Source organism: Corvus kubaryi, unplaced genomic scaffold, assembly GCF_017639235.1.
Source record: "Corvus kubaryi isolate FWS band 111438036 unplaced genomic scaffold, C.kubaryi_AGA036_p1.0 72, whole genome shotgun sequence".
Taxonomy (NCBI): Eukaryota; Metazoa; Chordata; class Aves; order Passeriformes; family Corvidae; genus Corvus; species Corvus kubaryi.
The window spans coordinates 2,400,127-2,424,775 of NW_024582060.1; the positions used below are offsets into that span (position 1 = coordinate 2,400,127).

Sequence of the window (24,649 nt, forward strand, 5' to 3'; positions counted from 1 at the left end):
CATCTCTGTTACAAAGGCCATGATGGCTATTCAAGAAACATTTAAATAAAACTATGGCAGCTGAAGTCTCCATCTCATCAGCAGGTCGTGGTTCAGTGACAAATTATCCATGAGGGCTCATAGCAATCAATAAGAAATGTTGTAGTTGGATAGTGTGATGCATCTGTGATCCAAATCCTCACTGCTGATTCCTGGTGCTAGCAAGCCAGCTGCCAGCTTCACTTCCTACTGGCAGGCTATGTGGTGGATTAGGTACTACCTTTGCTTGCAAAGCCATGGCAGAGCTGGTACAAAGGTGTGATGCAGGTGTCAACACCATGAGCTAACAGGGCAAAACTGTGGGCACAGATGTTCAGATTTGCAGGCTTTGGTGGGAGGTTTGTGCACAAACCTAGTGAGTGTGAAACCTCAGTCTGGGTGTAACTGGTCAGCCAGTTGTGAATTCAAACTACCTTGGTTATCCTTAAAATTGCAGGTGAAGTAGTGCTTTCAGAAAGAGGGTGTAGGTGAAGGAAATTAACTGCTCACAGTTACCATGTTGGATGAGAGCCACTTCCATCTCTGCCCTCAAACTTCTGTAAAAGTCTTGTACGGTGTCAATTGTGTATTTCTCATGTCATTTTTCATTATATAACATATTCCTACTCTTGAAATCTGGTTTAGATGACTAAAATACATATGTAAAAATGGAAAAAGGGAGATTAAATTTACATTCCTTATGAGTGGTAACAACGAGACCTCAAATATTGCTGTCTCCTGTTTTATAAGTTATGATCTTGAGGCTTCTAGGTGTATCTGTTAGATCAGTGTTAACATAAGTGATTCCTTTCATCCTGCTGGGAGTGGTGTCAGTGTTGTGCTGTAGTGAATGGTGCTAGGAAAAACAAGATGAGTTGTTTAATGAGATTTAGGTAAGGTTGACATTAGGCTTGAATGTCATGGCTCCTGGAGATGTATCATAGGATTTTCCTTCCTCTAAATACGAATAAAGTAAGAGCTAAAACACATGGCCAGTCAGAAAGCCTCCACAATGGTGAACATTGGTAAATAGCTGGATTGAGTCTTTGAGGATTGAAGTTATCCTCTGACTGTTCCAGAGATTTTCCATCCCTCATATGGGAGCGAGCAAAGATGTGAATTCCCTGGGATTTGATCCCATAATGTGTCTCAGTGGGAAGCAGCATGAAGCAGGTTTCAGCACGTCGTGTTGAGGAGTGCTTAGTTGTAGGTGGGTTGTACAGTGCTGGCAAGAGTCACCCTGAAGTTTGTCTCAGGCAACCCTTTGGTTCCTATGTTGGATTCTGCATATTTCATGGTTGATTTAGCTGGGTTCACAGAGCTTTCTGTAAACCATGGAGTGCTAGGAAGAAATTTATGGGTTTGAAAGGATAACCAGCTTCATAGGGCAAATGGCACTGTCTCTGATTACTGTATGAAAGGAAGTTTGGGTTTACCACTAATTGCAGATAAAACTTAATATTTGCGAAGGAGACACGTATGATTTATTTATAAGTGTTTTCTGTTTCCATAATGAAATTTCCTTTGGGTTTAAGTACAGTCATTTGGAGGAAAAAGCAGAGGTCTGTGGCTCATTAGTTTCTGGTGGTTGTCAGAAGCCATTAATCAATTGCCCCCTTTACCAACATAGGTCCTAATCAGCAAAGCATTTAGGCACATGCTTAACTATAAGCATGTGTTTTGGAGCACTTTGCTAAATCAGGGCTTCAATGTGATTCAAGCTTGCTGTATTTTTTTTCCAAGTCTAAGGTTACCCTGAAATGACAGGAGCCACTAATACTTCACCAAAAGTGTCATGTACCTTCCTCACCTTTCTAAAAAGTCATATGCAAGGGGGGGGGGAAAAAATGGGTCAATTTTCCCCTCATCCTTTTCAAATCCTACCTCAAATGGAGGCTGCTGTCCTGAATAGTAGGGCATGTGAAAGAGCAGCAAGCCAGGAGCAAGGGGAGGGAAATCTAGGGAAAGCAGTTTCCACTTGATTGTTTTGTTCTCTCCAATCTCTGTTTTTGCTGAAGCTTGCTTGGTTATGAGGAGGAAAGAGGAAGGCAGCAGATCTATGTTTTGATACAGCCAGATGAATCCTGGTATGCCAGATCTAATAAATCTAGGTAGGGTATGCATCCGTCTTAATGTACAGAGGAGATAGAGAGTAGGGAAACTTGAATTTAATTCTCCCAAGTGCTTCTACACTATTAAAAATTACAGTGTTACTTTCAGCAGTGACTAAAGGTCAAGACTGAGGGTGATGTTCTCAGTCCAAGTCTTGTCCCCTTTGGCCCAAAAAGGATGCAGTCCAACCACAGCTGTCCTGCAGAGAAATTCCCTGGAAGAAGCAGCACTTCAAGTGGCATAATGCCAGCATGACTGCCCCCTTCCCACCCTTCCCATTTTTATTGCAGTGTCAAAGGGACCCATTTTTTTCTTTACATTTATTCATATACTATTCCTAATTTAGTAGAGATGATTGAGAGCTCTCAGAAATTACAGCAGCTACTAGACCAATACCATTTTTTATGGTTCAGCAGGAAGCTGGATATCTTGATAGTAAAGGTAACCAGCCTTATACCCTTCAGGATTTGTTTTGTATAGGAGAGAGTATGGCCTTTAGGCAATTTTTCTCCATTCTGTGAAAGCCAAAGCTCTCCAGCAGTGACAGCCATGTATCACACACTGTCTTGATTCCTTACAGACTTGGCAGTAGGGATGCTGCGTGTTGAATCAGCAGCAGCACTTTTTGATAAACATAGATTTCCTTTGGATTTTCTCCTCTCAAATGTTGCTGTCATTCAAACTTGTTTTGCTTGTGAAATCTGACATCATCTCAGCCCGAGGTAGTAGGTGGGAAGGAAAATTACTTAATTGGTACATGTTTCCCTTTTCTTCCATTTCTGTATTTGACAGCAGCAGGAGCACATGATGGAATGGTGCACATAAACCTTTGCTGTGTACATTGCACGAAGGGAAATGACAACTGAGCTTTGGCTTTCAGGCTGAAGCAAGGCCTACATTGCTCCTAATGGACCCTGACTCTGCAGCATGCAGTCAACAGATTAGTGTGGAAAATTTTGCGTGCTTCCTTTGACTTTCTATTGGTAATCTTTCTATCCCAGAGAGAAGAAACCAAAACACTTTCTATTTTCTGTATTAATAGTTTTATACCACACTTAAGGCAAGCTTAAGCACTGTTTATGTTGAAAGGCATTCCAAGGCCTCAGAGACTTAAAATCTGATCAGATGAGAATCAAAGGGCAGTAGGGGGAGAAGCAGCATTGAGGTAACCCCCTGTCCCCAATCTCACCCCAAAACCACGTGACAGAGTTAGGCAGAGAAGTCTCATCTTGAGTCCTAGGTCACAACTTTCCCTTGTTGGTAAAAGGATGTCTTTCCAAGGCTTGAAGTGTTTTCTGTACTTTGGCTGATAATTGTGGCAGTGGCTTTCTCCCCAGCATGCTTTTTCTCTGGAACCCTAAAAAGAATTGTCACCCTCACCACTTGTGGAATCTTTTGGATAAAGATTGTTTTGCCACTCTAGTGTGAGTTACCGAGGCAGGTAAAAGCACAGACTTTCCATGGTACATTTGGTTTTTAATTTTAAAATTTGGAACATGCCCCTTTGAATGATTTTGATTTCAGAAAGTTAAAGCGACCCTTACAGACTTTTTAAGATAGCTCCCTTTTTTCTTCATGCTTTGATCATGCAGTTACTTAGAATGTCTCACTGTCTTGTGCTTCTTCAATGTGCAGGAAGTTTAGGGGGCTTCACAGCTCCTACCTCTGTGACTTGCTGAGCACTCTGTGTTTGGGTATTGCAGCTTCATCAGGAGCAAAAACTGTGGGCTTGCAAAACTGTCCTAACAGAGCAAATATAGGTGGTCCTGGAAAGTGGAATCCTTAGCCATCCATAAAAGACACTTGACAAGAGCAGAGATTTGATCTTGAATAATTAAAGTGCCTGTGGTTTTTTTCCAGTTTATGAAGTTTAGCAAAGAAGAAGGAAGAAAAGGGAAAGGATGGTCAGGGAACAAAGGGAGAAATGGTGGGATATGTGTGATTAATACAGTGCTAACTTTGCTGTCTGCGATGACACTATGCAGTGATGAAGTGGATGTATTCTGTGATTTATTTTCTTCTACTTTAAAGCAGCGGAGCTCTAAAAATGACTAATGAATGTCCTTTCAAGGTTCATATCTATGACCTAATTCATGTGTGCAGGAATCCTGTCTTCCTCTTAACTGCTGCATAAAGTTGAGGGTTGCTCATCTAAAGAGCATTAGAGGCCAAAGCAGAGACTCTGGACAAGTTCCAGCACTAATAGCTGCATTCCAGTGAAAACAGGAATCAGATGCACAGTGCACATGATAGTCTAATTGGCAGATGCTATTTACCATATGTTAATTGCCAGTTGTATTGTAAGTTATGATGTTGATTAAGGCAGTAATTAGAGCAGCTCCTTGTAAGATGCTGAGTTTTTAAAAATAATTGTTCCAGTAGATGCATTTTTATCAGTGTACCATTGAAGCTTATTCTTTAGAGCAAAACCTTATTAATGTGTATTTTTCCTGATCTCAGTAGGACTAGTTTCCACAGAAAAGTTCCTATCTGAGGAAGTGTCCTGCTGTACTTTATTTGGACTATGGAAGATAGTATGTTTGCACACTGTTTTTGTGCTACATCTGTTGTAAGATTTATCAGTGTATATAAAATGTCTATCTACTTGATGCAACCATCTGTAGGCCTAAATAGGGATTATTCTCTGGAGTTATTAGAAGTGAATACGATAATACGTAGAGCACCATACCCCCAGTGGGGATGCAAGTATATAAATGAAGTTCAGTTTACGTCTTGTGGACAAGTTCCACTTTTAGTCTGGAGGCTGGAAATCAGTCTTTGGACTGTGCAAAGCATGTGGCAAGCCTCTCATACTGCATTGTCTGTGAGGTGTTTGGTATTTCATAGTAGAGGAAAGAGCAGGGGAAAACTGTTGCAAGAACAAGATCCAAAAGGTGTTCTCATCCTTCAGACCAGTTGAACAGGCATAATGCTGTAGTTCCTCTCTGGTACAGAGTGATCCCAGGATTGTTGCTCCTGGGGGAGCAGCTGCACAGCCATGGTAGTTTGTATTGCTGAGACTGAGCAGTTCTTCAGCTGTATCCCACTGCTCACATTCTTGAAATGACTTCTGTTCTGGTAGCTGAGCTGGCTACCTTCACATGGGACACATCTAAAGACATCCCAGAAGAAACACAGCTAATCATCTGGTTGCCCTAATGATGCTGGTGTGGAGGTGGAAGAAAGTGCAGAACTGGAAATCACCCATGAATCCTATAGCCTGTAGGTCCATTCTCAAACACATACTGAAACCCCCACCATTGGCACAAGCTTGTGAGTACAAGAGGGTTTGTCCTGTGTCACCACACTTCCCTCCTGCCATGGTGCTGAGGTTTCCCTCTGCATTTAAACTGGAGAGAAGCTGATTTTCTGTCACTGTTCTACAGTCAAAGTAGTCACCCAGCATCATGTTGTTAATAACAAGGTTTTGAGTTGTACAAGCAGACGTGAGGGAAAAAGCTCATTTTTCTCTCCTTAGAAAAAGTACTTCACATAATCCTGGTGAACAGTGTGTGTTGCTTTGAGTGACTAATTTATATCCATTCTCTCAAAGTGGAAGGGACTCCAAGCAGAGGAAATCATCCCGTTGAAGGAGAGGCTACTTTGATTTATGTCATCTTCAAAGTGTTCGGATTTCCAGTCACACTCTAAGCTCTCAAACTGAAATAACTACGTCTACCCAGGGATTTGTCAGGGCTTAGCTGCATCTGTTCAGAATTGTACTTCTCATTGAAGTAGTGCAGCTTTTTCTTCCTAGAAGAAGCTGTTTGTGTACTAGTCAAAGGCTGCAGTTGTAAAGGCAAGATTGAACTGGCAAAATTGCATGTGTGAGGTTTTTGGTTTAGGGTTTTTGTTTATTTCTTATTTTTCCCCTTTTATGCTCTAGCAATAAATTTTACATTGATGTAAATTGATCTATTATTGCTTGGCTGTGGATGTGTCACCAGGGATGTGGTGTGCAGGGCACCAAAGAGAGCAAACCAACCCATCACTGCTATGAACAATCAGGCAGTCTGTATTGGGACAGGTATTTAAAAATGGAGACAAATCAATCAACAGAGGAATCTGCACATCTGGGAATGGAACAAGTTTTTAGTGTTTGTCCTAAGAATAGAACAGCTTGGCTTGCTGTTGGTTGGTCTGCTCATGAGTCTTAGGCCATGGACACCTCATGGAAGAAGGGCAAATAGTCCAGGAAAACTTAAGATTTCATCAGAGTGTAGATGTACCTACCATGTACCTCTTCTGAATGCCCCCAGGGAGTATCTTCCTCTTTGAAAGAATGAAGAAGGCAATGAATAGATACATTTTAAGCATTGTGTCCTGATTTCAAGAACTCTTAAGACTGTCAGATAAGTAGAAATTTATTATGGACAGTCAGCATTCTCCTGGATGTCTCTCTGAAGTTCTGTTAGATCTGTCTTGAAGTTGTAAGAATGCTACACTCTTTGGGGGCTGAGAAATCTGTGTCTACATTAACTCTATGGAGATTTTCATGGAGTGTCTTCAGAGGTGTTTGGTCAATCCCCAAGCACAGGTGATTCTACTGCAGTTTTAAAGGAGCTCTAAAGATATTGCTGCTGTTTTGTAGGCTTAGAACAAGACAGTACTCAGGACTTGTCTGAAGCTTCCTCTGTTTTCTACATCCTCCTCTTCCCCCCATTATTTTAAAAGATTTAGATGTCATTTATGGTTGTATAAAGAGGCCCTTCAATCTGTGTAGGGTTTGTGCTTTGGTTCTGGCTCAAGCCACCAAGCTGACAGCAATGGAATTGCTATTTCTGGAGAAGTCAGCAGTTTATCATCTTCTGCCTCATTTGTCACTGCCTGCTCTCCCTTTTCAGAGCATACCACTGAAAGAATTTGACAGAAACCAGTTTTGTGTTTCTAGGAAATGAATAATTTGTTTCTTTCAGAGAGAGTGGCCTTTTTTTTCCCCTGTAAAGAAAACCAAATAATAATAATAAAAAAGCTGTTTCACTGTTTGACACACTGGGAGGCCCCCGTGCAAACTCTTCATTCACAGAACATGTCTGTGACTGTACAAGTTATTTTCCCTCTTTTATTATCAGCCTTTTGTAAAATGAGAACAGAAATGACTCCTTCCTTCACAGGTTTGTTGTGAGATTGAATACTTTGGATCACTCCTTAGTGCAGTGGAAATCCTTTGCATAGCACAGACAGAAGCAAAAACTTCAGTGTGGTTGAATGTTGACTAAAAGTGAGTAGAGATATATTTGTGCTTGTGTATGGCAAGAAACCATAAAGATTTAGCCAGGTGAAGAGATAATAAAGTATTACCTGAAGCCTTCTCTGTGTGGAGTTTCAACTGTGTTTTCTTCATGCTGGAATGCAGCTCTTCTGATTTCCCACAAATATGCCGAGGGCAAAGCCATGACTGGGGCTGGGGATTTGCTGCTAGAAGGATCACTAAAACTACTGTCCCTTCTGGCACCCTGGATGGAAAATGCAAAGTAGCCAAACATTAACTGGAAGTCGTTCTGTGCCTCAGTGGGCTGCCACAGCTGCTGCTGCTCTCACCAGTACTCTGCCCAATTTCTGCAGCATGGTGCTGGCATTCCAGGCATTGCACTGCAATGGTGAGGTCTATGGGAAAAAGTCAAGGAGCACTGTCTGGAGGAATTATGTAGGGCAGTCCAAATTCCGGCTGAGGAATCCCTAGATGATAATTTTTTAGAAGGTTTCTGATCTCTAGTGGGTAGAAGTCAAAATTAGAAAAATATCTGAGATGATGAATGGCTCAGAGGAGAACAATCTAATTGTTTTGATGAAAGCTGTTTTGTAGATTAAACTCAGAGCTACAGCACTAGCCATTTAACTTCTCAAACCCTCATTCTTCTCTTTTTTTCCCCCCCTTTCTTTGATTATCTTTTTTTAACCTCCTGTTTCAGGACACACAGGTAGAGTGAGCCTTGTTGCATGAAGTATTTGTTATCATAAGGCTTTTGGTGCACTCCTCCTATCTGAGAGTTAATCAACCCAGATTCCTTCTCTGCTGGTGTGTGGGCCTCTTTACTAGATGTGAAATCATGCAGTGCAGATTACCTGTCCTTTCTGTGACTGAAGAGGGGACAAGCACCACTGAGGATCCTACAAATATAAAAGAATAATGTCATAATGCCTTGAAGTGACACCATGCAGCTGCAACAACTGGAGGTGCTGTGAGAGCTGTTTTGGGCCTCTGGTGTAAGGAACCTATTCAAGCCTATTGCTAAACCTGCCTCATTCCCTTTGTGCCAGTCATCCTGCCCATCTTTTTCCATCTTCTTTGATGCCAACGTATCACTGCTTCACTTTGTTTTTAACATCTTTGGTTTAATCTTCCAGGTCCTCTTTCCTCCTCGTGCTGTGTGTTCTGGGTGTGTTTTTATCTAAAGCATAGGGCAGATTTGTTTCCACAGCTATTCCTTCCGTCAGCTTTTTTCACTCAGCTACGGGTGTTATTTTAAGTGTTCATAAAGTAGATGTAAGCTGCAATAGGTAGTGTGGCCTAATAAATTTAAAAGCATTGAGGGCTGTAGAGAGCAGAGATCCTCTCTCTGACTTATATCAAAAGAAAAGAACCTAAACTGGTGGTAACTTCACGCCATTGTCACAATGTGGCAATTCTGATGGGCTAGGGCTCTGCCATTCCAGATAAAATAGTCCCTCTTTGCAGTTGAGGGGAGTGTTAACTTGGCGTCTGCTGAGTGGATGAATATAGGCATCATTTCACATATGAACTACTTCATTCACAGATTTTCAGGACTGGGAAAGGAAGATGGAACGTATTCAAATAGAAATGTTCTTTGAACTGTGTTTTTGTATATTATGGGATAGGAGAAATTAGTGGAGTGGGCGACTATTATTTAGTTTTGTATATTTCTGCAACTTAAAGATCAAGGAAATCCTGAGGCTGACAAGAGAGTTCTGTTTTTTAAATAAGAAATACATAAAATTTAAGCATCAGTCTTCTTGAATTCCACTTGGTGAATGACTCCTGATGTCTATATGATACTTTTACTGTTTATTAATCTAATGTGACCCTTATAGAAAGGTTGCTTTGGAAAAATGGCATCACACAAAAATTAATAAACTCTCCATGAGTGTTGTTAACAATGAGAGCTGGCAATAGACAACATCAACTAGTTTCCCATGAGAAACAAAGAAATATCAAAAGGCTGTAAATAGCATTGCATTTTCTGTTTGCCAGATGAAGACGGGACATGTGGATGGTCTTGAATGCTTTGCCCATTTTGGCACATGCTTGCATTTTCAGTGGCTTAGCTGCTTGGTCTGTGATGTAAAAGACAAAATAGTGCTGGTGAGAGAAGCCTCCCAGCCTTTTAAAACAGCAAAATCACTGTTATTCTTGCTGCTGTGACTCTTCTTCTGAATAAAAAGACTGATGGCATTTCTTGGTTTATTACAACTCTTTCCTTCTAGGCAGGATCTTCTGTCTTCCCCTTGCACTTTTGAGTTTTAATTTGATTCCCCTCTCCTGCTCAGAATTTGTCATTGTACCTACCCCCCTGCTGTTTTACAGGCAGCGGAAGGAACCTCCCAAAGATTTTGCATTGGTTTGGTTTTTAGACTGTGCTGTTGCGGATCTTGAAGAAAGGCAGAAACACTGTGAGAAGGATCATAGAATCCTCCTCTGCAGTAAGAATTAGGAGGTTTCTACTTTGGTAGTCAAATAGTCGCCCTATCTGGAAAAAAAAAAAAGAGTTTAACTGAGAAGCATCTCTGACTTCTCTGTTTTCATGTACCCTAGACTTTGGCAGCAAGTAAGCATCTGAAAGATAAAGCCATCCCTCCAATCATGTTTAATTCAACTAAAATCTATTCTTTTAGGGAAATTTGTGTAAAACCCAAGGAGGCTGAAGCCTAGTGTGCTTAGGGTCTGCCAGTGCCAAGTTTCTCCTCTCACTGCCTTTCTCTTATTTTCTAATGCTGAATCCAATTTTATGTTGCCACCAAACAGAGTTAATGTTCACAGAACGTTTCAGCTCTGCTTTGATGCTTAAATACCCAGAATTCATTCTGTTGTGTAATGTTGGTCACTAAATTTTTGAGTTATTTATATTTTCTCGGGATAAGGAATAACATTTGATTTCCAAAGGCCTTGTCTTTTTCCTTTTTTTTTTTTTTTTTTTTTTCTTCTTTTATAGTTTGGGCAACGACTTGAACTCTGACTAGTTGCAGTAACATTTATTTGTGAGCCAATGTCCTTGAGACAAAACAAATACATTGCTTTGCCTAATGTGGTTTTCTTTCCTATTCCAAAAAGTATGCAAAGCCTAAAGAAAAATGTTTTGCAACCCAGTGTCCTCTTTCCCCTGTGCTTACTGTCGCATGGCAAATAATATGCATTATGGTATTTAGTTAGCTAAGCTTATGCTCTGTGGTCAACCACAAATTTTCTCTGGAGTCAATGGAAGATTCAAATACTAGAGGAATCTGGATGTGAGTCAGCAGATACTGACCAGAGCTGGGTGAAAAATTATTTCTGTCTTTAAATTTTCATGAATTCGAAGTCCTTCTGAAAATTCATTGGGATGCACAGAAGGGCCTTGTTAAATAGGAAAGCAGAAAGAGACACGCTTTCAGTCTAATCCATTTTCAGATCTCTTTGCAGGATTGAAGGTTGAAATGCCACTCTGTGCAGCTGGGGTGGCTATTGGGTCTTTGTCTTGTGAAAATGTGGGTGCATTTGCCATCCTGTATCCTGCTGTTATTGGTCATGAAACTTTTCTTGTAGTTGCTCCGCACTGAACGAATAATTGAATAATTACATTCCCTTTTTCATTGGACATTCTCTTAATGTAAACTGGAGTGATTCCAGGTAGTCCAGGTAGCAAACAAATCCCACTCCTGAACACCATTTTAGGCTGATGACATGATGGTACTTACCTGAGATGCAGGATGTACATGCAATTTTTTTTACTTCATCTCAATTCTTTTTTCTCACCACTTAGCTTAATGACTAAATATTAGATAGATCTTTATTTGATTCAACAAGAACTGATATATTTGTTCAGCTGAAGATGGGTATTTCTACAGGAAACATCAGTTTCATTGATATGGTTTGGGGGAGGTTTGCCCCATCAACTTCTATGTATTTTACCAGAGCAATTGCTACTACCTCTGGATATGTATTTCATATGAATAATGGTCTAAAATGTCTTAAATAAGATGTATAACTAGCAAAGCAGATGGTGAAGAGAGAAAACAGAAGTTGATTATGCCAGATAAGATTTTGAGCTGTGATGTGGAAGCTGTGTGGAAAAAACCTTGGGAGCAGAAACCTTCTCTGAGGTCAGGCGTAATAAAAGCACACAAGAAACGTGTAAGATGAATGAATGAAAAGCTATGGGGAAAGAGGGTAATGAGGTAGTCAGCCTTTAAAAATAGTTAACCTTTGAGGCCTTGGAATGTGTGAAAATCCTGAACTGAGTCTTTGGATTCTTTGGATTTTCTCTGCTAGTGACTCCACGCTCCCGATTGTGAAGTGAGGACTGCAAAGGAACAGTGTAAGGCTTTACTGGTCTTGGACACAAGCACATTTCATAGAAACTACGACAGACCCCTAACCAGATGTGAGGAAAAGCTTCTTTAGTGTTAAGAAAAGCAAGGGTGAACTTGGAAGGATTAACACGGGTCTGCTGAAGTCTTCATTAAAAGGGCTGTCCAAGCAGGGCTTTTATCCTTCACACACATGCACTTTAGTCATGCATACTTGTATAGCTAGCATGGACCTCAGCAGCAGAAGACAAAGTAATTAACAAAATTAAAATGATAGTCTGACTATTTTTAGTCAAGGAGGCATTGATGTGAGAGAAAGAGAATGCCTTAAAAATAGGTGCTTCTGTGTGGTGTTGCAGACTGAACTAAAATTTATGACCATGCTCTTTTTTTGCAAAATCTATAAATACTTTTTGGGGGAGAAGGAGGGGACAGAGAGGGGGGAGGGAGGTTAGGAGGGGAACGAGAATGAAGTAAAACAAAATTCCTTTTTTTTTTTCTTTTGAAATGGAATGCTAACCAGTCCCTTGGCAACAAAGGCTGTGTTTATTTTTAATTAAAAAATAACATAGCTGGGTTGACTTCAGTTTTCCCAGCTGCTATTCTTCCATCACAACAGCTCTCTGGCCTCTTTTCCCTTGCTGATTTCTTTCATCATTTGCACTTAGCTTGTATGTGTTACATGGATTTTTTTGTAATATTTCCTACCATTGAAAGCAAGACTAACAGTCTAAACAAGTAGCTGGGGTTCAGTCATCTAGATTCTCATCTACAGTACCTGAGCATGCCCTTCCTTTTGGAAAAGTAATAGGTGTGACCAGGATAACTTTTTTTTCATGTGCACATTCCTTGCTGTTTATGTGGCTGCCAAGTGAGGAGAGATTTAAAACTGCATATTGAAGTTATGAGCTGTAGTTCCTCAAAATAAATGGAGTGGGTTTGGCAAAGCTCAGGTATCACTGAGCACACAGGTAGTGTTTGAAGGCTGACAAGCAGCCTCGGTGGTTTTCCTTTAGATGATGTATTGCAAACTACCAGGTTTTGTGTTTGCACATTGAGTGAAAAGTTATAAAACAGACGTGCTTGCCATGCCTTCTCCAGCAACTTCATTTCCTCCATCCATGGGGCAGAACGGGAAGAAGTCGGGGTGATGATCCACTTTGCAGCACGTGGTGACAAAACTGATTACTTCGATGGTGGAGGTGATGGTGCCTGTGTGTGACAATCAGTCTGCTTTCCTGAGTGGACTAAAATTTCGGTATTCGTGTGGACATCGAGTCCCTTGAGTATTCAGGTGTATCTGCTGCTTTCTGCAGGTGTTTTTAAGCTAATTAAAGTTGAGATAGTAATGCTGTGGCCTTAAAGGTTTGTGTACCAGTCATCCCTACTAACCACTGCCAGCAGCAGTGGGAGCTGAAAGCATCAAACCTCCAGCTGCTCCCAGACAGAAATGTAGTAGCTGGAATAAAAGTGGTGGTTTGTTGGGTCACTGGAAACAGGCTGTGGAAGAAGATATATGTATTAATCACCAATAATGTTACTACTGGGACAGTCTTTGTGTGATGCCTGATTTGCAAGCTTTCCATACCTAATAAAGCCACTTCAAAAAAGCTTTTTGTGTTGTTTTTTTGCATTATTCCTGAATAAGTGGCAGCATGCTGGTGCACCATGATACTTTTCCTCTGTGGAAGTTTAGCTCTGTTCATCTTGCTTCAGTCAGAAGGCAGAAAGGCAAGATGAGTGATTATAATTGGAAGAAATAATGTTATCCAAGCATTTTTAAGGCACAAAAAGGGAGATATTGGAGATTTATGGGGAAAAAAACCCCAAACTGATAGGATCAGAGGTAGTAAATATGAAGACAATAACAATAAGGAGTAGGAGGAAGAGGATTGGTTCAAGTTTGGTGTAGCAAGAATGTGAACAGGAGGAAACAAATAATCTGGAGAACAGTACAGTGGGGGAGGCACAATGGGCAGGAAAGCAGGAGAAGAGCAGAGGAAAAAATGGGGCAGAAATGTCAAGATGTGATGCAAATGAGGTGCATGAAAACTTCTGGGATAGAGTAAGTGGGTCTGAACTATGTTACCCTGTTTGAGGAAGGTGATAGAGAAGGGATGTAGAAAGTGAAAAGAATCAAATTTTTTTTCTTCTTTTCTTCCATTTCAAAGTTTCTGGAGGATGGTTCAGCAAACTGGTGTGTGCTTCCTGTGGGAACTGGAATGCTGTGTCCTTCCCTTGTTTTTGCAGTGGAGCAGCATTGGCTTATTTTCAGTTTCTTGTTTTGGCATGTAATGCATTACTCCTTCTAAAAAATGGTTTATTTGAGATAGTACTTAAAGATTTGACAATGATAAAATAAAATGCGATGCTTGTGGTCAACTTAATAATTTGTCCCAAGTCTTTATAGGCAATTAGAGAATTGAAATCTTTTGAGCTGAGTGTCACTAGGAAAATACTGGATTATCTTAGTAGGAAGGAGGTAAAAATTTGAAAGCTAAAACTTAGTCTGAACTAAAAGCTGAAATAAATCCAAAAGAAAAGAAAGTGGAACCAAATGTTTCCCTCCACGAAACTTGGGAACACTCATTCTTAGGGTTTAATTTTGACTCCTTTCAGAAACCCTTCCCCAAGGACTAACTTAGAAAATGGAATCAAACCTTTTGCCTCATGGGAAGTGTGTTCTCCTGGGACTTTATTCTATCCTATCTCCACAGAAATACCCATGTGAAGGGAAGCCACAGAAGAGGTTCACATGAACCTTCCCTGCTGAGGGAATGCCTTCATTTGCAACAAAGCTCTTTTCTGAACTGTTTTATTTTTATGGGAGCTGTGAGCTCCAGGATCCACAAATAGTAACTTTTAGTGCTGGCACTAATCCTGTCAATCAAAATTCTTCTCAGAAATGCCATTAATTAAACTTTGCTGAAAAGAATACAACTCACAGAGTTTTCCCTGCAGTCCCCTCTCTCTTGACACCCAACCCACCAGTGTGTTTCCATTCAATAGCTGAAGACGACACAGAAGAGGAGAAAATCAGAGCTTTTCACAAGAGACCTTTTTCTTGTTTCAAATTTTTTCACTTCCTTACTCTGTTTCTTTTGAGCAGATTCTTTTATTTGAAATGTTGAATGATGCTAGCAGCTGTCAAAATATGCTTTAAAGCAGGCAGTTTCCATTTACTGTCTGTTGGAAGAGACTATTTTCTGAATTATTATGCAGTATTCTTCATGGATTATTAACAACTTGGATTAAAGCTCTAAGCTTTCTGGAACCCTTTTCTGAAAGGGGCAGTGAATTTGCAAGGAATTTGGGACTTTTTATTAGCAGTAAATAGTTTCCCTCAGAAGCACGTTCTGTAGCAGACATGCCTGTATCCACTGCCAGTGATGTAGGGGAGCTTATGTTCAATTTCCAGATTAAAACCAGGGACATCTCAAGCTCTGGCTTTTAAATTTTAAAATGTTTGTGCTTCCAAACACACAATTTGAGAGGGGAATACCCTCCTTCAGCTGTCTTTTCCTTGCCGTGCGTGTCGCTCCTCTGTTGGCGAGAGAGGTTTGCATGAGGACAAAGGGCTATTCTGGAACAGGCTTGGCCTGTTCTTGCTGTCACTGATGTCCATGTGAGAACAGCAGATCCTGCTTGGAGCAACTGAAGAACACAACCCTCTGTTTATTCCTGTGGTCAGTAACTGCTGATCAAAGCAGGAAGAGATGAGGAGTCTGGTTTTCTGCTAATGTGAATGCCACTGCTGTGTGGTTAGCAAATGGTTTCTGCTTAGTAGCACAAACGTGGCCAAAGAAGGAAGCAAGTGCTATATTTGCATGGCTGAGGATGCTGTTCCAGCCCACATCTGCTCAGATGCACACTTACTTTGCTTGTTTGTTAGCCTCTGCTTTCAGGCATAACAGTGCGAAGATCTCGCAGTCTACTTTCGCTCAGTGGGAGCTGTACCTAGTCCTCCTTTTGGTTGTGTTTAATCTCAGGAAACACTTTTTTTTCTTTCCTGTTCCATGCCAGGACGTGCAGAATGAAAGCCTGTACGTAGGGCAGTCATTGTATCTGGAAGATGTTCACTTTTGTTGAGAGAGTATCATTGTGAATGTAAGAGGAATGACTTTTCTCCAAAATATTAGGGTGTCCTGCTGCTCAAGTCCACGTAAAGATAAACTGGCATTTTAAGATGGTGGAGGGGAAATCTGTCATTTTCTGAAACTTTGGAGGTCGGATGAGTTTCTCATTAAAAGGATCTTAGCAGTGTGGTGGAAGGGAAGGGGAAAATCTTTGTCCTTCACAATTTTTTCCCCAGGAGATGGCTGTAACCCTCTGGGAGGCAGAGCTCAGGTACAGCAAACTGTGTTCAGTAAATGTGTACTTAGCCAGAAGCCAGAGGGATTTGTCTATGGTTTTTAAACTTAACTCAAGTGTATTGCTGCATGAGGTGTTTTTATTTACTTTGAGCACTGATGTTTTGTACTGATAATCTGCCTGTAAGTGTCTGGGTGAGCAGTTCACATGTGTCAACACACCTCCCCTTTCTAGGTCATGCTAGAAAACAAATTCCTTGGACACCTGTTTTGGGTATCCTAGTGATGGATGGGTTTGATGCTTCCTGTCCCCTCTTCTACTGGCAACACTTGTTTGCCAAATTCTGTATTGAAGAGCCTTCTTCATGAACATAGCACATCCAAGGAAAGGTTTTATGTGCTCCCTCTATACCTTCCTAAGTAAATAAACTACGTGAGAACAGTGACGACATAAACCTCAAAAGCAGAAAAGTAGTTTTGGAAGAAGTCTATTCAAAGAAATACTTCACCTAGACTATTTTTCAAAAAAAAGTGGTTTCCTGCTGTCATTTTCATTACTTGAGGGAAAAAAAATAATTTGCACAAGAGCCAATATTGAAATCTATGGATAAAAATGCCTAGCTGTAACTGGGATGAGATTCAAGTTTAACAGCCACTCTATGGCTGTCACACACTGTGACTGTCACCATGGGAGGGGGGGGCAGATGACAATAACAACCCAACTAGAGTCTTCTCAATGGTGCCCAGGGAAAGGACAGGGGAAAAAGAGAGAAACTGAAATAAAATAATTCCATTAAAATGTAGGGAAGAACTTTGTAAGTGATCAACACTGGAACAGATTTCCCAGGGAGGCTGTGGTGTTGGCATCCGTGGGAACAGTCAATCCCCAGCTGGACATGATGCTGGGGCAGCCTGCTCGGAGCAGGGAGTTGGACTGGGTGATCTCCAGAGGTGTGGTCTAACCTGAACTGTTCTGTGATTCTGTGAAATGTTTGCTGCTTTTACAGACTAGAGGATGAGTCCTTCTCTTATATAGTAGGCTGCTAACCCAGAACCCAGTAGGTAGACTGGGTCACCTTCTTTGTCACAAAGAACCCTCAAGTGCACTTTTCAAGTACTCTTTATGTTCCCACTCTCTCCTACTGATCTCATTTCATTTTCCTAAATGATTAAATATGTGAGACTGAGACCCAGGTGTGCTATTTCCAAGGCAGCTTTTTAACCGTCTTGCTGTCAGGTTTGGGATTGCTCCACTGAGTGGGATGCAGCGCTGGACGCTCTCTATGTCCGTACCAGAGCTAACTGTGCGTTAGGTGAGCGAGCGCTCTGGCACGGGGCTTTGTTCAGTGTTGGCAGCTGCTCAACCTAATGGAAAAAAGCTGGCATGGAGATCAGTAAATACACGGATTCCACCTTTGGCTGAGGCATTCTGGAAGTCATAAGCTGCTGTAGAGTATTTGTGGGAAGCATCATTATGTACTTTCCCTGTCCTTATGTTCTACCCTAAACATCTGATGTTGATCACTACTGGGGAAAGGATAGGGAGCTAACTGGACCTCTAGCCTAGAGTGTTACAGTTCCCCTTATACTCTTGGCACCACTACTGTCAGGAAAGGGCGTGGAGGAAGGGCTAGAGTGTCTCCTCTGGAAGATGTAAGCTAAATTCCATGGAAGAAGAGATGAGAGCTGAACCCTGGCACAGCCCTGGCTGTTGAGCTCTTGGATAAAATGGAATACCTGCAACACAGAGTTTGGTGACTGGGCTCCATAACTTTATTTCCATTCAATACACTGCCAGGTGTAACAGAACCAAATTCATTAACAGAGAAGAGGGGAGTGAAACTACGCTTTTCTTTGGGTGTGCATGCATATACTTTTAATAACTCCCCCAACCCACACTTAAATGTTGTAGCTCAACTGCTGAATGACCTTGGATGTGATTTGATTTCCCCAGTTTTCAGAATCAAGGGAGTAGCAACTCCTGAGTTTCTTAAGCCACAAAGTACTGATCAAGCATTTTTAAGAATTTCCGATAAAAGTGTTTCTGTTACTAAAATTGTATTTAATGGCTACTGTCCTGTGTTATCTGGGAATCTAGTGCCCATGTGAGCTGGAAATTGAGTGCTTGAATGTGCAATGCTGGATGTGTGCCAGGGTCTGGGATGCTCTTCATGCCATTGCACAAATGAGAGCAGAACATGAACCCAAAGTTTATGGTCAGGGGAATTTTTTTACTGAAGAATCAGTAAAAATGGTGCCAATTTTACCACTGAAGATTACAGCCCAAAATGTGTCCAAACCTGAGGGATGTTTGTTGGATTGGAGGGTTTGGATTTACGGAGTCTGTTTTTTTTGACCTGGGCCTGACCTTCCTTCACGCTTTAGTTGTATGGAAATAACCTGTTTGCTAAATTGTTCATGGCCCCTCAAAGTAAGCTTACAATGGAATTGTGGTGAGATAGAAGCTCTTTTGGAAGGCAAACACTGTGAGGGAGTATTTCAGTCATTTTATTGATATCACAAGTTATGTTGAACTTTCAGAAAAGTGTTAGTTTAGATCAGAGCAAATACAAGGAGAACAGCAGAAAATGTCTTCATGACTGTGGGGAAGAAAATGAAAAATTTTTGGGGGTTGTCTCCATTTTAAAAATCTTGAAGAGATTGAAAGAGAACAAATAGTTTGAAGCAGAAAAGGACTTTTCAACCCAGGATCCTCCAAAAGCATGATCTGAATGTCTCAAAGTTATTCCTGCTAAAAAAATAGAAATGGGCAAAGTAAGCTTTTCAAGTTAGTGGAAAAGTTGGAATTAATTCAGTGCCCTGGAAGGGCCTTGCTATTCATGAGTTGAAGCTCTGGACTGATAGAGCCTGGTCTGCTCTTGCTGTAAGCAGGTGTAGCCAGGGAGAGGAAGAAGATTTGAAATTCTTGGTTGTTCTTTTCATACCTTGATAATCAGGGATGCCTTCTAATATTGTTCTTTTTTCTTATGTGATATATGCATAATAATGCTCAGCATCAAATGGGGGTTGAGATCTCTTGAATCTAATACTGAAACTCCTAATACATTGAATCAAATTCTTGGCTTTGGCCACCCTAACATTTGCAATAATGTAAATCAGTGATGGGTGTCTTAAAACCTAGAGACCAGACTGTAAAACTGTTGTTGAAATTGCAGAACAGTCATTTGCATTGAGTCATCAAAAGTCTGAGTTTCCAGTGAATAACCAGAAATTAATGCAAATACCAACCCCATGCTATTATCTTAAAATAACTGAAATCAGGTTGATTTTTAAAGAATCCATTTCCTCAGTTGGCATCAGGATGTTCAGTGTGAAGGCCCTTGGTTCTAAAGAGAACAGACCACGAGAGGCTCTCTAAAGAAAGCTCACAGTTTTTATTTTTACTCTGGCATGTTTGTGTACTACCAAGAGGTAGCTGAATGCAGAGCCTGTCTTCAGGGGGAAGTGCCCCAGTTCCCTGAAGCTTGTTCTTACTGCATTTCCTGGTGTCCATTATGGGTTTCTACCAGATCACCCACAAATTGTTGTGCTGTCCTTGTGTCAGGGTGGGCATCCAATGCATGGCAACCCTTGAGCCAGCTAACATTCTCAGAGGACTCTTCCTCAGACTCCAAGATGGCTTTGATTGTCCTTGGCTTGTTTAGAGTTGATTGCTGTGTGTATAAAGATCTAAGGGGTTTTTTCTCCTGTACCTTTACTTCTGAACAATGAATTCAGTTTGCCCATAGAAATTCAACTATGAACTCTTTCCCCATTTCTTAGCACTGACTTTAAGTTTTATTAAATGGAATAGTTTCATATCATCTAAAGACTGTAATTTTACTGTTTATCTGCTTTTGCAGAGTACTTTCCTGAACATGTTTTATATTGCAGGGAATATCCTATATCCTCGGGGGGGGTGTGCTGGAAACCTGGCTCTGCTGTGAAAATTCACTGCTGGTCAGAGAGTTTGTTTCATCTTGTACTAACAGCAAGTCTGTATCAGCTTCACTTCTTAAAGATGTTTTAGTGACTGACTTCGTTAAGAGATTTTGGGAAATCAGGATCTCCTTTGTTAAATTCTAATTTCTAGAGCTTTTGACAGTGGGTTTAGTTGGTGTCTTGCAAACTTTTTGAGTTTTATTCCATATTTAAAAAAAACCCCAAAACTTTCTAGGAGTGTCATTAAAGAGGATTTTATGGAAGAAGAATGAAGAATGCAGACAAATTATGCCTTTGCTAAATAAGGTTCTTTATTTCCTGCTTTTGTACAGAGATCACCTCGTTTTTCTGGAGTCGTCATTTTGATTCATCAAGCAGCTGGTTTGTTACTGAAAAGCTCAGAATATTTCCTCTGACTGCCTTCCTGTGAGTATGATCAAAGAAGTTACCTCAGACTTCCTTTCCTGTGGTATTCAGAAGTTGGGGGGTGGTTTTGAGGCTTTTTTTTCTTGTGTGTTTTCTTATTTCTTTGGAGACTGATCCAAATTCCTCTGAAAATCAGTGGAGAGCCCTGCAGCAGACCCTTGGCTCCTGTCCCTCTGGTGTCACTGACACTGGTGATTACTTTGTTCAGAACTGATAGTAGATTTAAAGCATTTCACATGGAATTTTACTTTCAGCTCAAAATCTTTGTGTTTACAGTAATAATTTTGTCAGCGTACGGCCATTCTTTTAGAAGTTCCATTTCTCCACTGCATTTTAGCAAGTTTTTTCTTGCAATAGGAGTCTTAAATCATATTTACTTGTGTTATGATCATATGCTGGTGTGCTACTATCCTGTTGTGTCTTCTTTTTAGAGCAAGCAGGCTCTGAGAAGTAGGTGAGAGACCAAGTAACTGTGTTTACTCACTATTTAAAACATGGAAGACTTAGACATGTTTTTACAAACATTGTTCTTTCACTGCCAGAACAAGTGAGGGCTCACAAACCATTTAAAGGAAGTGTTTATAATGAGTGTAAACTTTAGCCCCTCAATATACGGAAATTCCAGACTGTGGAGACAAACCGTGGCCTGGCTCAAAGTTTAGGCAGTGCCTGTGACAGCAGAATGATGGGTCAGAAATATCACCCCAGCATTGAGGCAGCTCCCTTAGAAGCAGCCTTCCCTCCCTATCAGGATTCCTGGGTCCGGGCCTATTTCAGCTGCTTTTGTCATCGTCCCTGGGGAAGCAAATTTAACTTTGTCTACACTTCTGAGAAGGTTTGTGCAAGTGCTGAATGGGCTGATAATTGTTGCAGGCTGTTCTCAGCCCGGGTTGTTGTTTTGCAGTTCTGCATTGCTTTCGAGCCTTTGTTGGGGGGTGTATTCAGAACTGAAGCCAGATGCAATATGGTATTTCCAGTTGTAGGAAATGCTGATGTTTCAAAATTAGGAATTCTTTTTGATTCAGAACCAGCCTAAATGTTCCAAAATTTCCCATGGAACACTTCTTCCCATGAGATGTCTAAGTTCCCACATGCTCCCACGAGTAGTGCATTTATGAAGTACTTAATTTCCTCCAAAATATGAATCCGGGAAAAGAAGGCCATATTGTCCAAAAGCAAGTGGGATCAGAAATGGAAGCTCTTTTCCCCTGTGCTAAGGATAGGATATTCAAAGAGAGCAGTGACTGCCCTCCAGAGTTTTTCTGATACCTCAGCTGCTGGAGTTGTATGTGGAGACAGGTCTGAGCACGCAGGCTGTGGTGTTGAAAGAAGGCACTTCAGCCCCTCAAAACTGAGGCTGAACTGGGGCTGGTTCCTTATTTTGGTTCACTAAATGCATCTGAAAATCCAGGGACTCAGTCATCTTCTGCCAGTGTAGGATGCAGGGTAAGTGCCACCTCTCTCGTGCTGGAGTCCCTCTGCTGCGTGCCCAGTACTTGTCAAGGTGACAAAAGAATTGTGTCCCAAAGAAGTAAAGGAAAAATCTGATCATACTTTCCATTTTTAACCTCCCCTTTCACATGGCAAAGTTGGATGAACAGGAGGATGGGTTTTAGGGGATGTGAATGAAAATACCATGGAAAAGGCCATTAGTTGCCTTTAGAAAATCATTAAAGCAAGTGGTGTGGACCAAAACACTCATTTGGAGAGGAAAAACACCAGCATTATCTCTGTCCTGGAAATGAGACACATCTCTTTATCTGAGTATAAAAGGCAGTAACAATTCAGTATTATCATGACAGTCCTGTAAGTCCTCTGTTAGTTCTTGAATACAGTCAAACCTAACTGTGGAAGGCAATCTGACATGCTTATATTAATTACTTTCAAAAATAAGTGCTACCCTCAAAGGTTAAGGTTCAAAGTCACTGGCTAGTGATGATTGCTTTTTATTTTCCCTTGGAAATGCTTGTTCTGTTGAAAGATGTTTGCCATTAGGAAACATTGTGTAAGAATGGGTTTGGTTGGCTTTTCTCCCCAATAATCAAGCCTGAAAGCATTTCTGTAGAGTCTCTGAAGATATTTTCTATGGCTCTACTCTGATGAGGTAAAGTGAGATGAACATATGCTCTTCCTTCTCTTATCCATCCTCTCCCCTACTTGGAAAAGGAGGGGCAGAACTCAATCTTGCCTGAGTTTCCCTGTGACTTCTGGGACCTCAGGTGACCTCTGAGTACAGATGGGCCACTTTTTGGGAAAAGCTCTTTTGTGAGAGATGAGAACCTGGTGGATTTTGTGTTACCCTGGGTTGCTGAAGAGGTGTTACAACTTTTGTAAACGAAGCCAGAGCATCATTTAGATACAGGCAGTTTTTCTTCGTTTAATGGTGAACCCAAACAAGTAAACCTATTGTGACTCATTCCAAGTTTTGGATGAAGAATATTTTTTTATTTTCCAGAAATTACAGTACTTAGGAATAGTAAAATGGACACACTGAGTAGCTGAAGAGAAATCTGCTTCTGATAAACCATGCCTTGTCAGATAGAGGTTTAAGAACATTTGAAAAAAAAAATTATTATAAAAATTCTGAGCAAGCAGAAAGATCATATGTAAGGGCAGAATTACTGCTGTGCTCGGAGTGAAGGGCGTGGAGATGATTATTTGCATCTTCCCAGTAGGCAGGGAGCAGATAGAGCTCGCTGGAGAGGATGTGGCAGGCACATGCTGTGCTTTTGGTCTGTCCAGCGGCAGGGAGTCCATCAGAGAGCAGTGCCAAGCACAGCCTGGGCACAGCAGAAGCTGTGTCTTTGTCCTCTGTGCAGGGCTGCCCTTCTAAGTCAGGAAATGCATGTGCTGAGGGAAAGATAGGCTGGGAGCTGGGGTTCTTCAGTCTTCATTGACAGCTGCCCGTTCTCAGCTCCATCACAATAAGCTCTCCTGTCACTTTAAAACTGCTTTTCTGATACTGCTGCTTTGAACCTCCCAGGGCCATTGTTCCCCTGGTGTGTGTAACTTCACAGAGCAGATCAATCTCTTTGTGATGTATGGGGCCAATTACTCAGACCCCTGATAATAATTATACTGCGCAGCATCACAAAGATTTTCCTTGCCTGCATTTTGACGATGCTTTCAGATCACGGAATGAAAGAGCCAAATACTTCTATATAACGTTGAAGTGAGACTTTTGAAATCTCCTAAGAGTATCTTGTCTGCAGCTCACGTTGTATACTCAGGTGTTGTGGTGAGGTTGCCTCAGAAGCACACCAGAACTGTTGGATGTTGATAGGAACTGAGCTTGAACTCCTACCCTCTGGAAGTTTCCCCATGCCTGTTTTCCAACAAGAGCCTGATTTTTGCAACTTTTTCTCACGTGAGCTCTGTGGGTTTGGACCTGTGAAGTCTTTGGCCTGACTCTCACTTTCACTGGGGTCCCTTTATGCAGTTAAGGCATTCTGCTACAGGGGTCTTAAAATGGAAATAGATGACATTTAATAGCTTAAATGAGAAACAGGTCCCCTAAAAAAACCCCCACTAAATTGGTCTTCCCTAAATTGTTGAGTGCTGACCTTGAAAAAGCCCTTACAGTCTCTGCAGGCAGATTGGAAATGTTTTTAGGAGAACAGATACCCCAAACTGCAAGAGATTACCTGAGGCAGGGCTTTTTTCTGCTCTTTGTTGTAGAAAATTCTTTTCCATTACACTTGGTATCCACATGTCTGTCTTAAAGCACAATTTATTTGTCACCGAACCTCAGAACTACTGGTACAATATTCACCTCACCCTTCTTTAGGATTTTTTCAATTTGCTAGTTTTAAACATTTATATTTAACATGTATTTTGGTTATGTGAACATGTAAAAGACTCCATTTGTATTTTGAATATGGGGAGGGCTTTTTAATGTGGGAGGCAATGTTTAAATATGTTTTGAGAAGGGGGGAGGCAAGAAAAGCTGTCATCCATCAACTGGTATTAAATCCAACTTTGAAAGTTTGATACAAACTAAATCTGACTGTTAGTGCAGACATGATACAAATCAGCTGTGACTTTATGATACCAGCTGTTTCTCTGACAGGGTAAAAGGGCACATAACTAGAATAGCATCTTTTGTTGAAAGCAGTGTTTCCCTTTGTTAAATGGGGGAGCCTCAGGCAAAAATATCATAGTCTGTAGTTATGTGACATGTGCAGTCTGTAACATGCTCGTGGAGCTTGGGGGGCTTTTGAGTGATGTTTTTCAAAGACAGGGTTATCGTAAGTGTTCTATTTTTGCTAGTTTTATCACTGAGAGACAAATCTCTGTCATGTTTTTGCCTTGTGTTA

General features: G+C 41.0%; 1 protein-coding gene across 5 annotated transcripts in view; it reads left to right on the forward strand.

Moving 5' to 3' along the window:
* The window catches only part of CALD1 (caldesmon 1), a 177,314-nt gene that overhangs the window by 50,406 nt on the left and 102,259 nt on the right, over positions 1–24,649 (forward strand). For all 5 annotated transcript variants that reach the window (XM_042050136.1, XM_042050138.1, XM_042050140.1 and 2 more), the window contains one exon: positions 20,240–20,333. The gene's annotated coding sequence lies outside the window, so the exon portion shown is untranslated. The remainder of the gene's footprint in view (positions 1–20,239; positions 20,334–24,649) is intronic.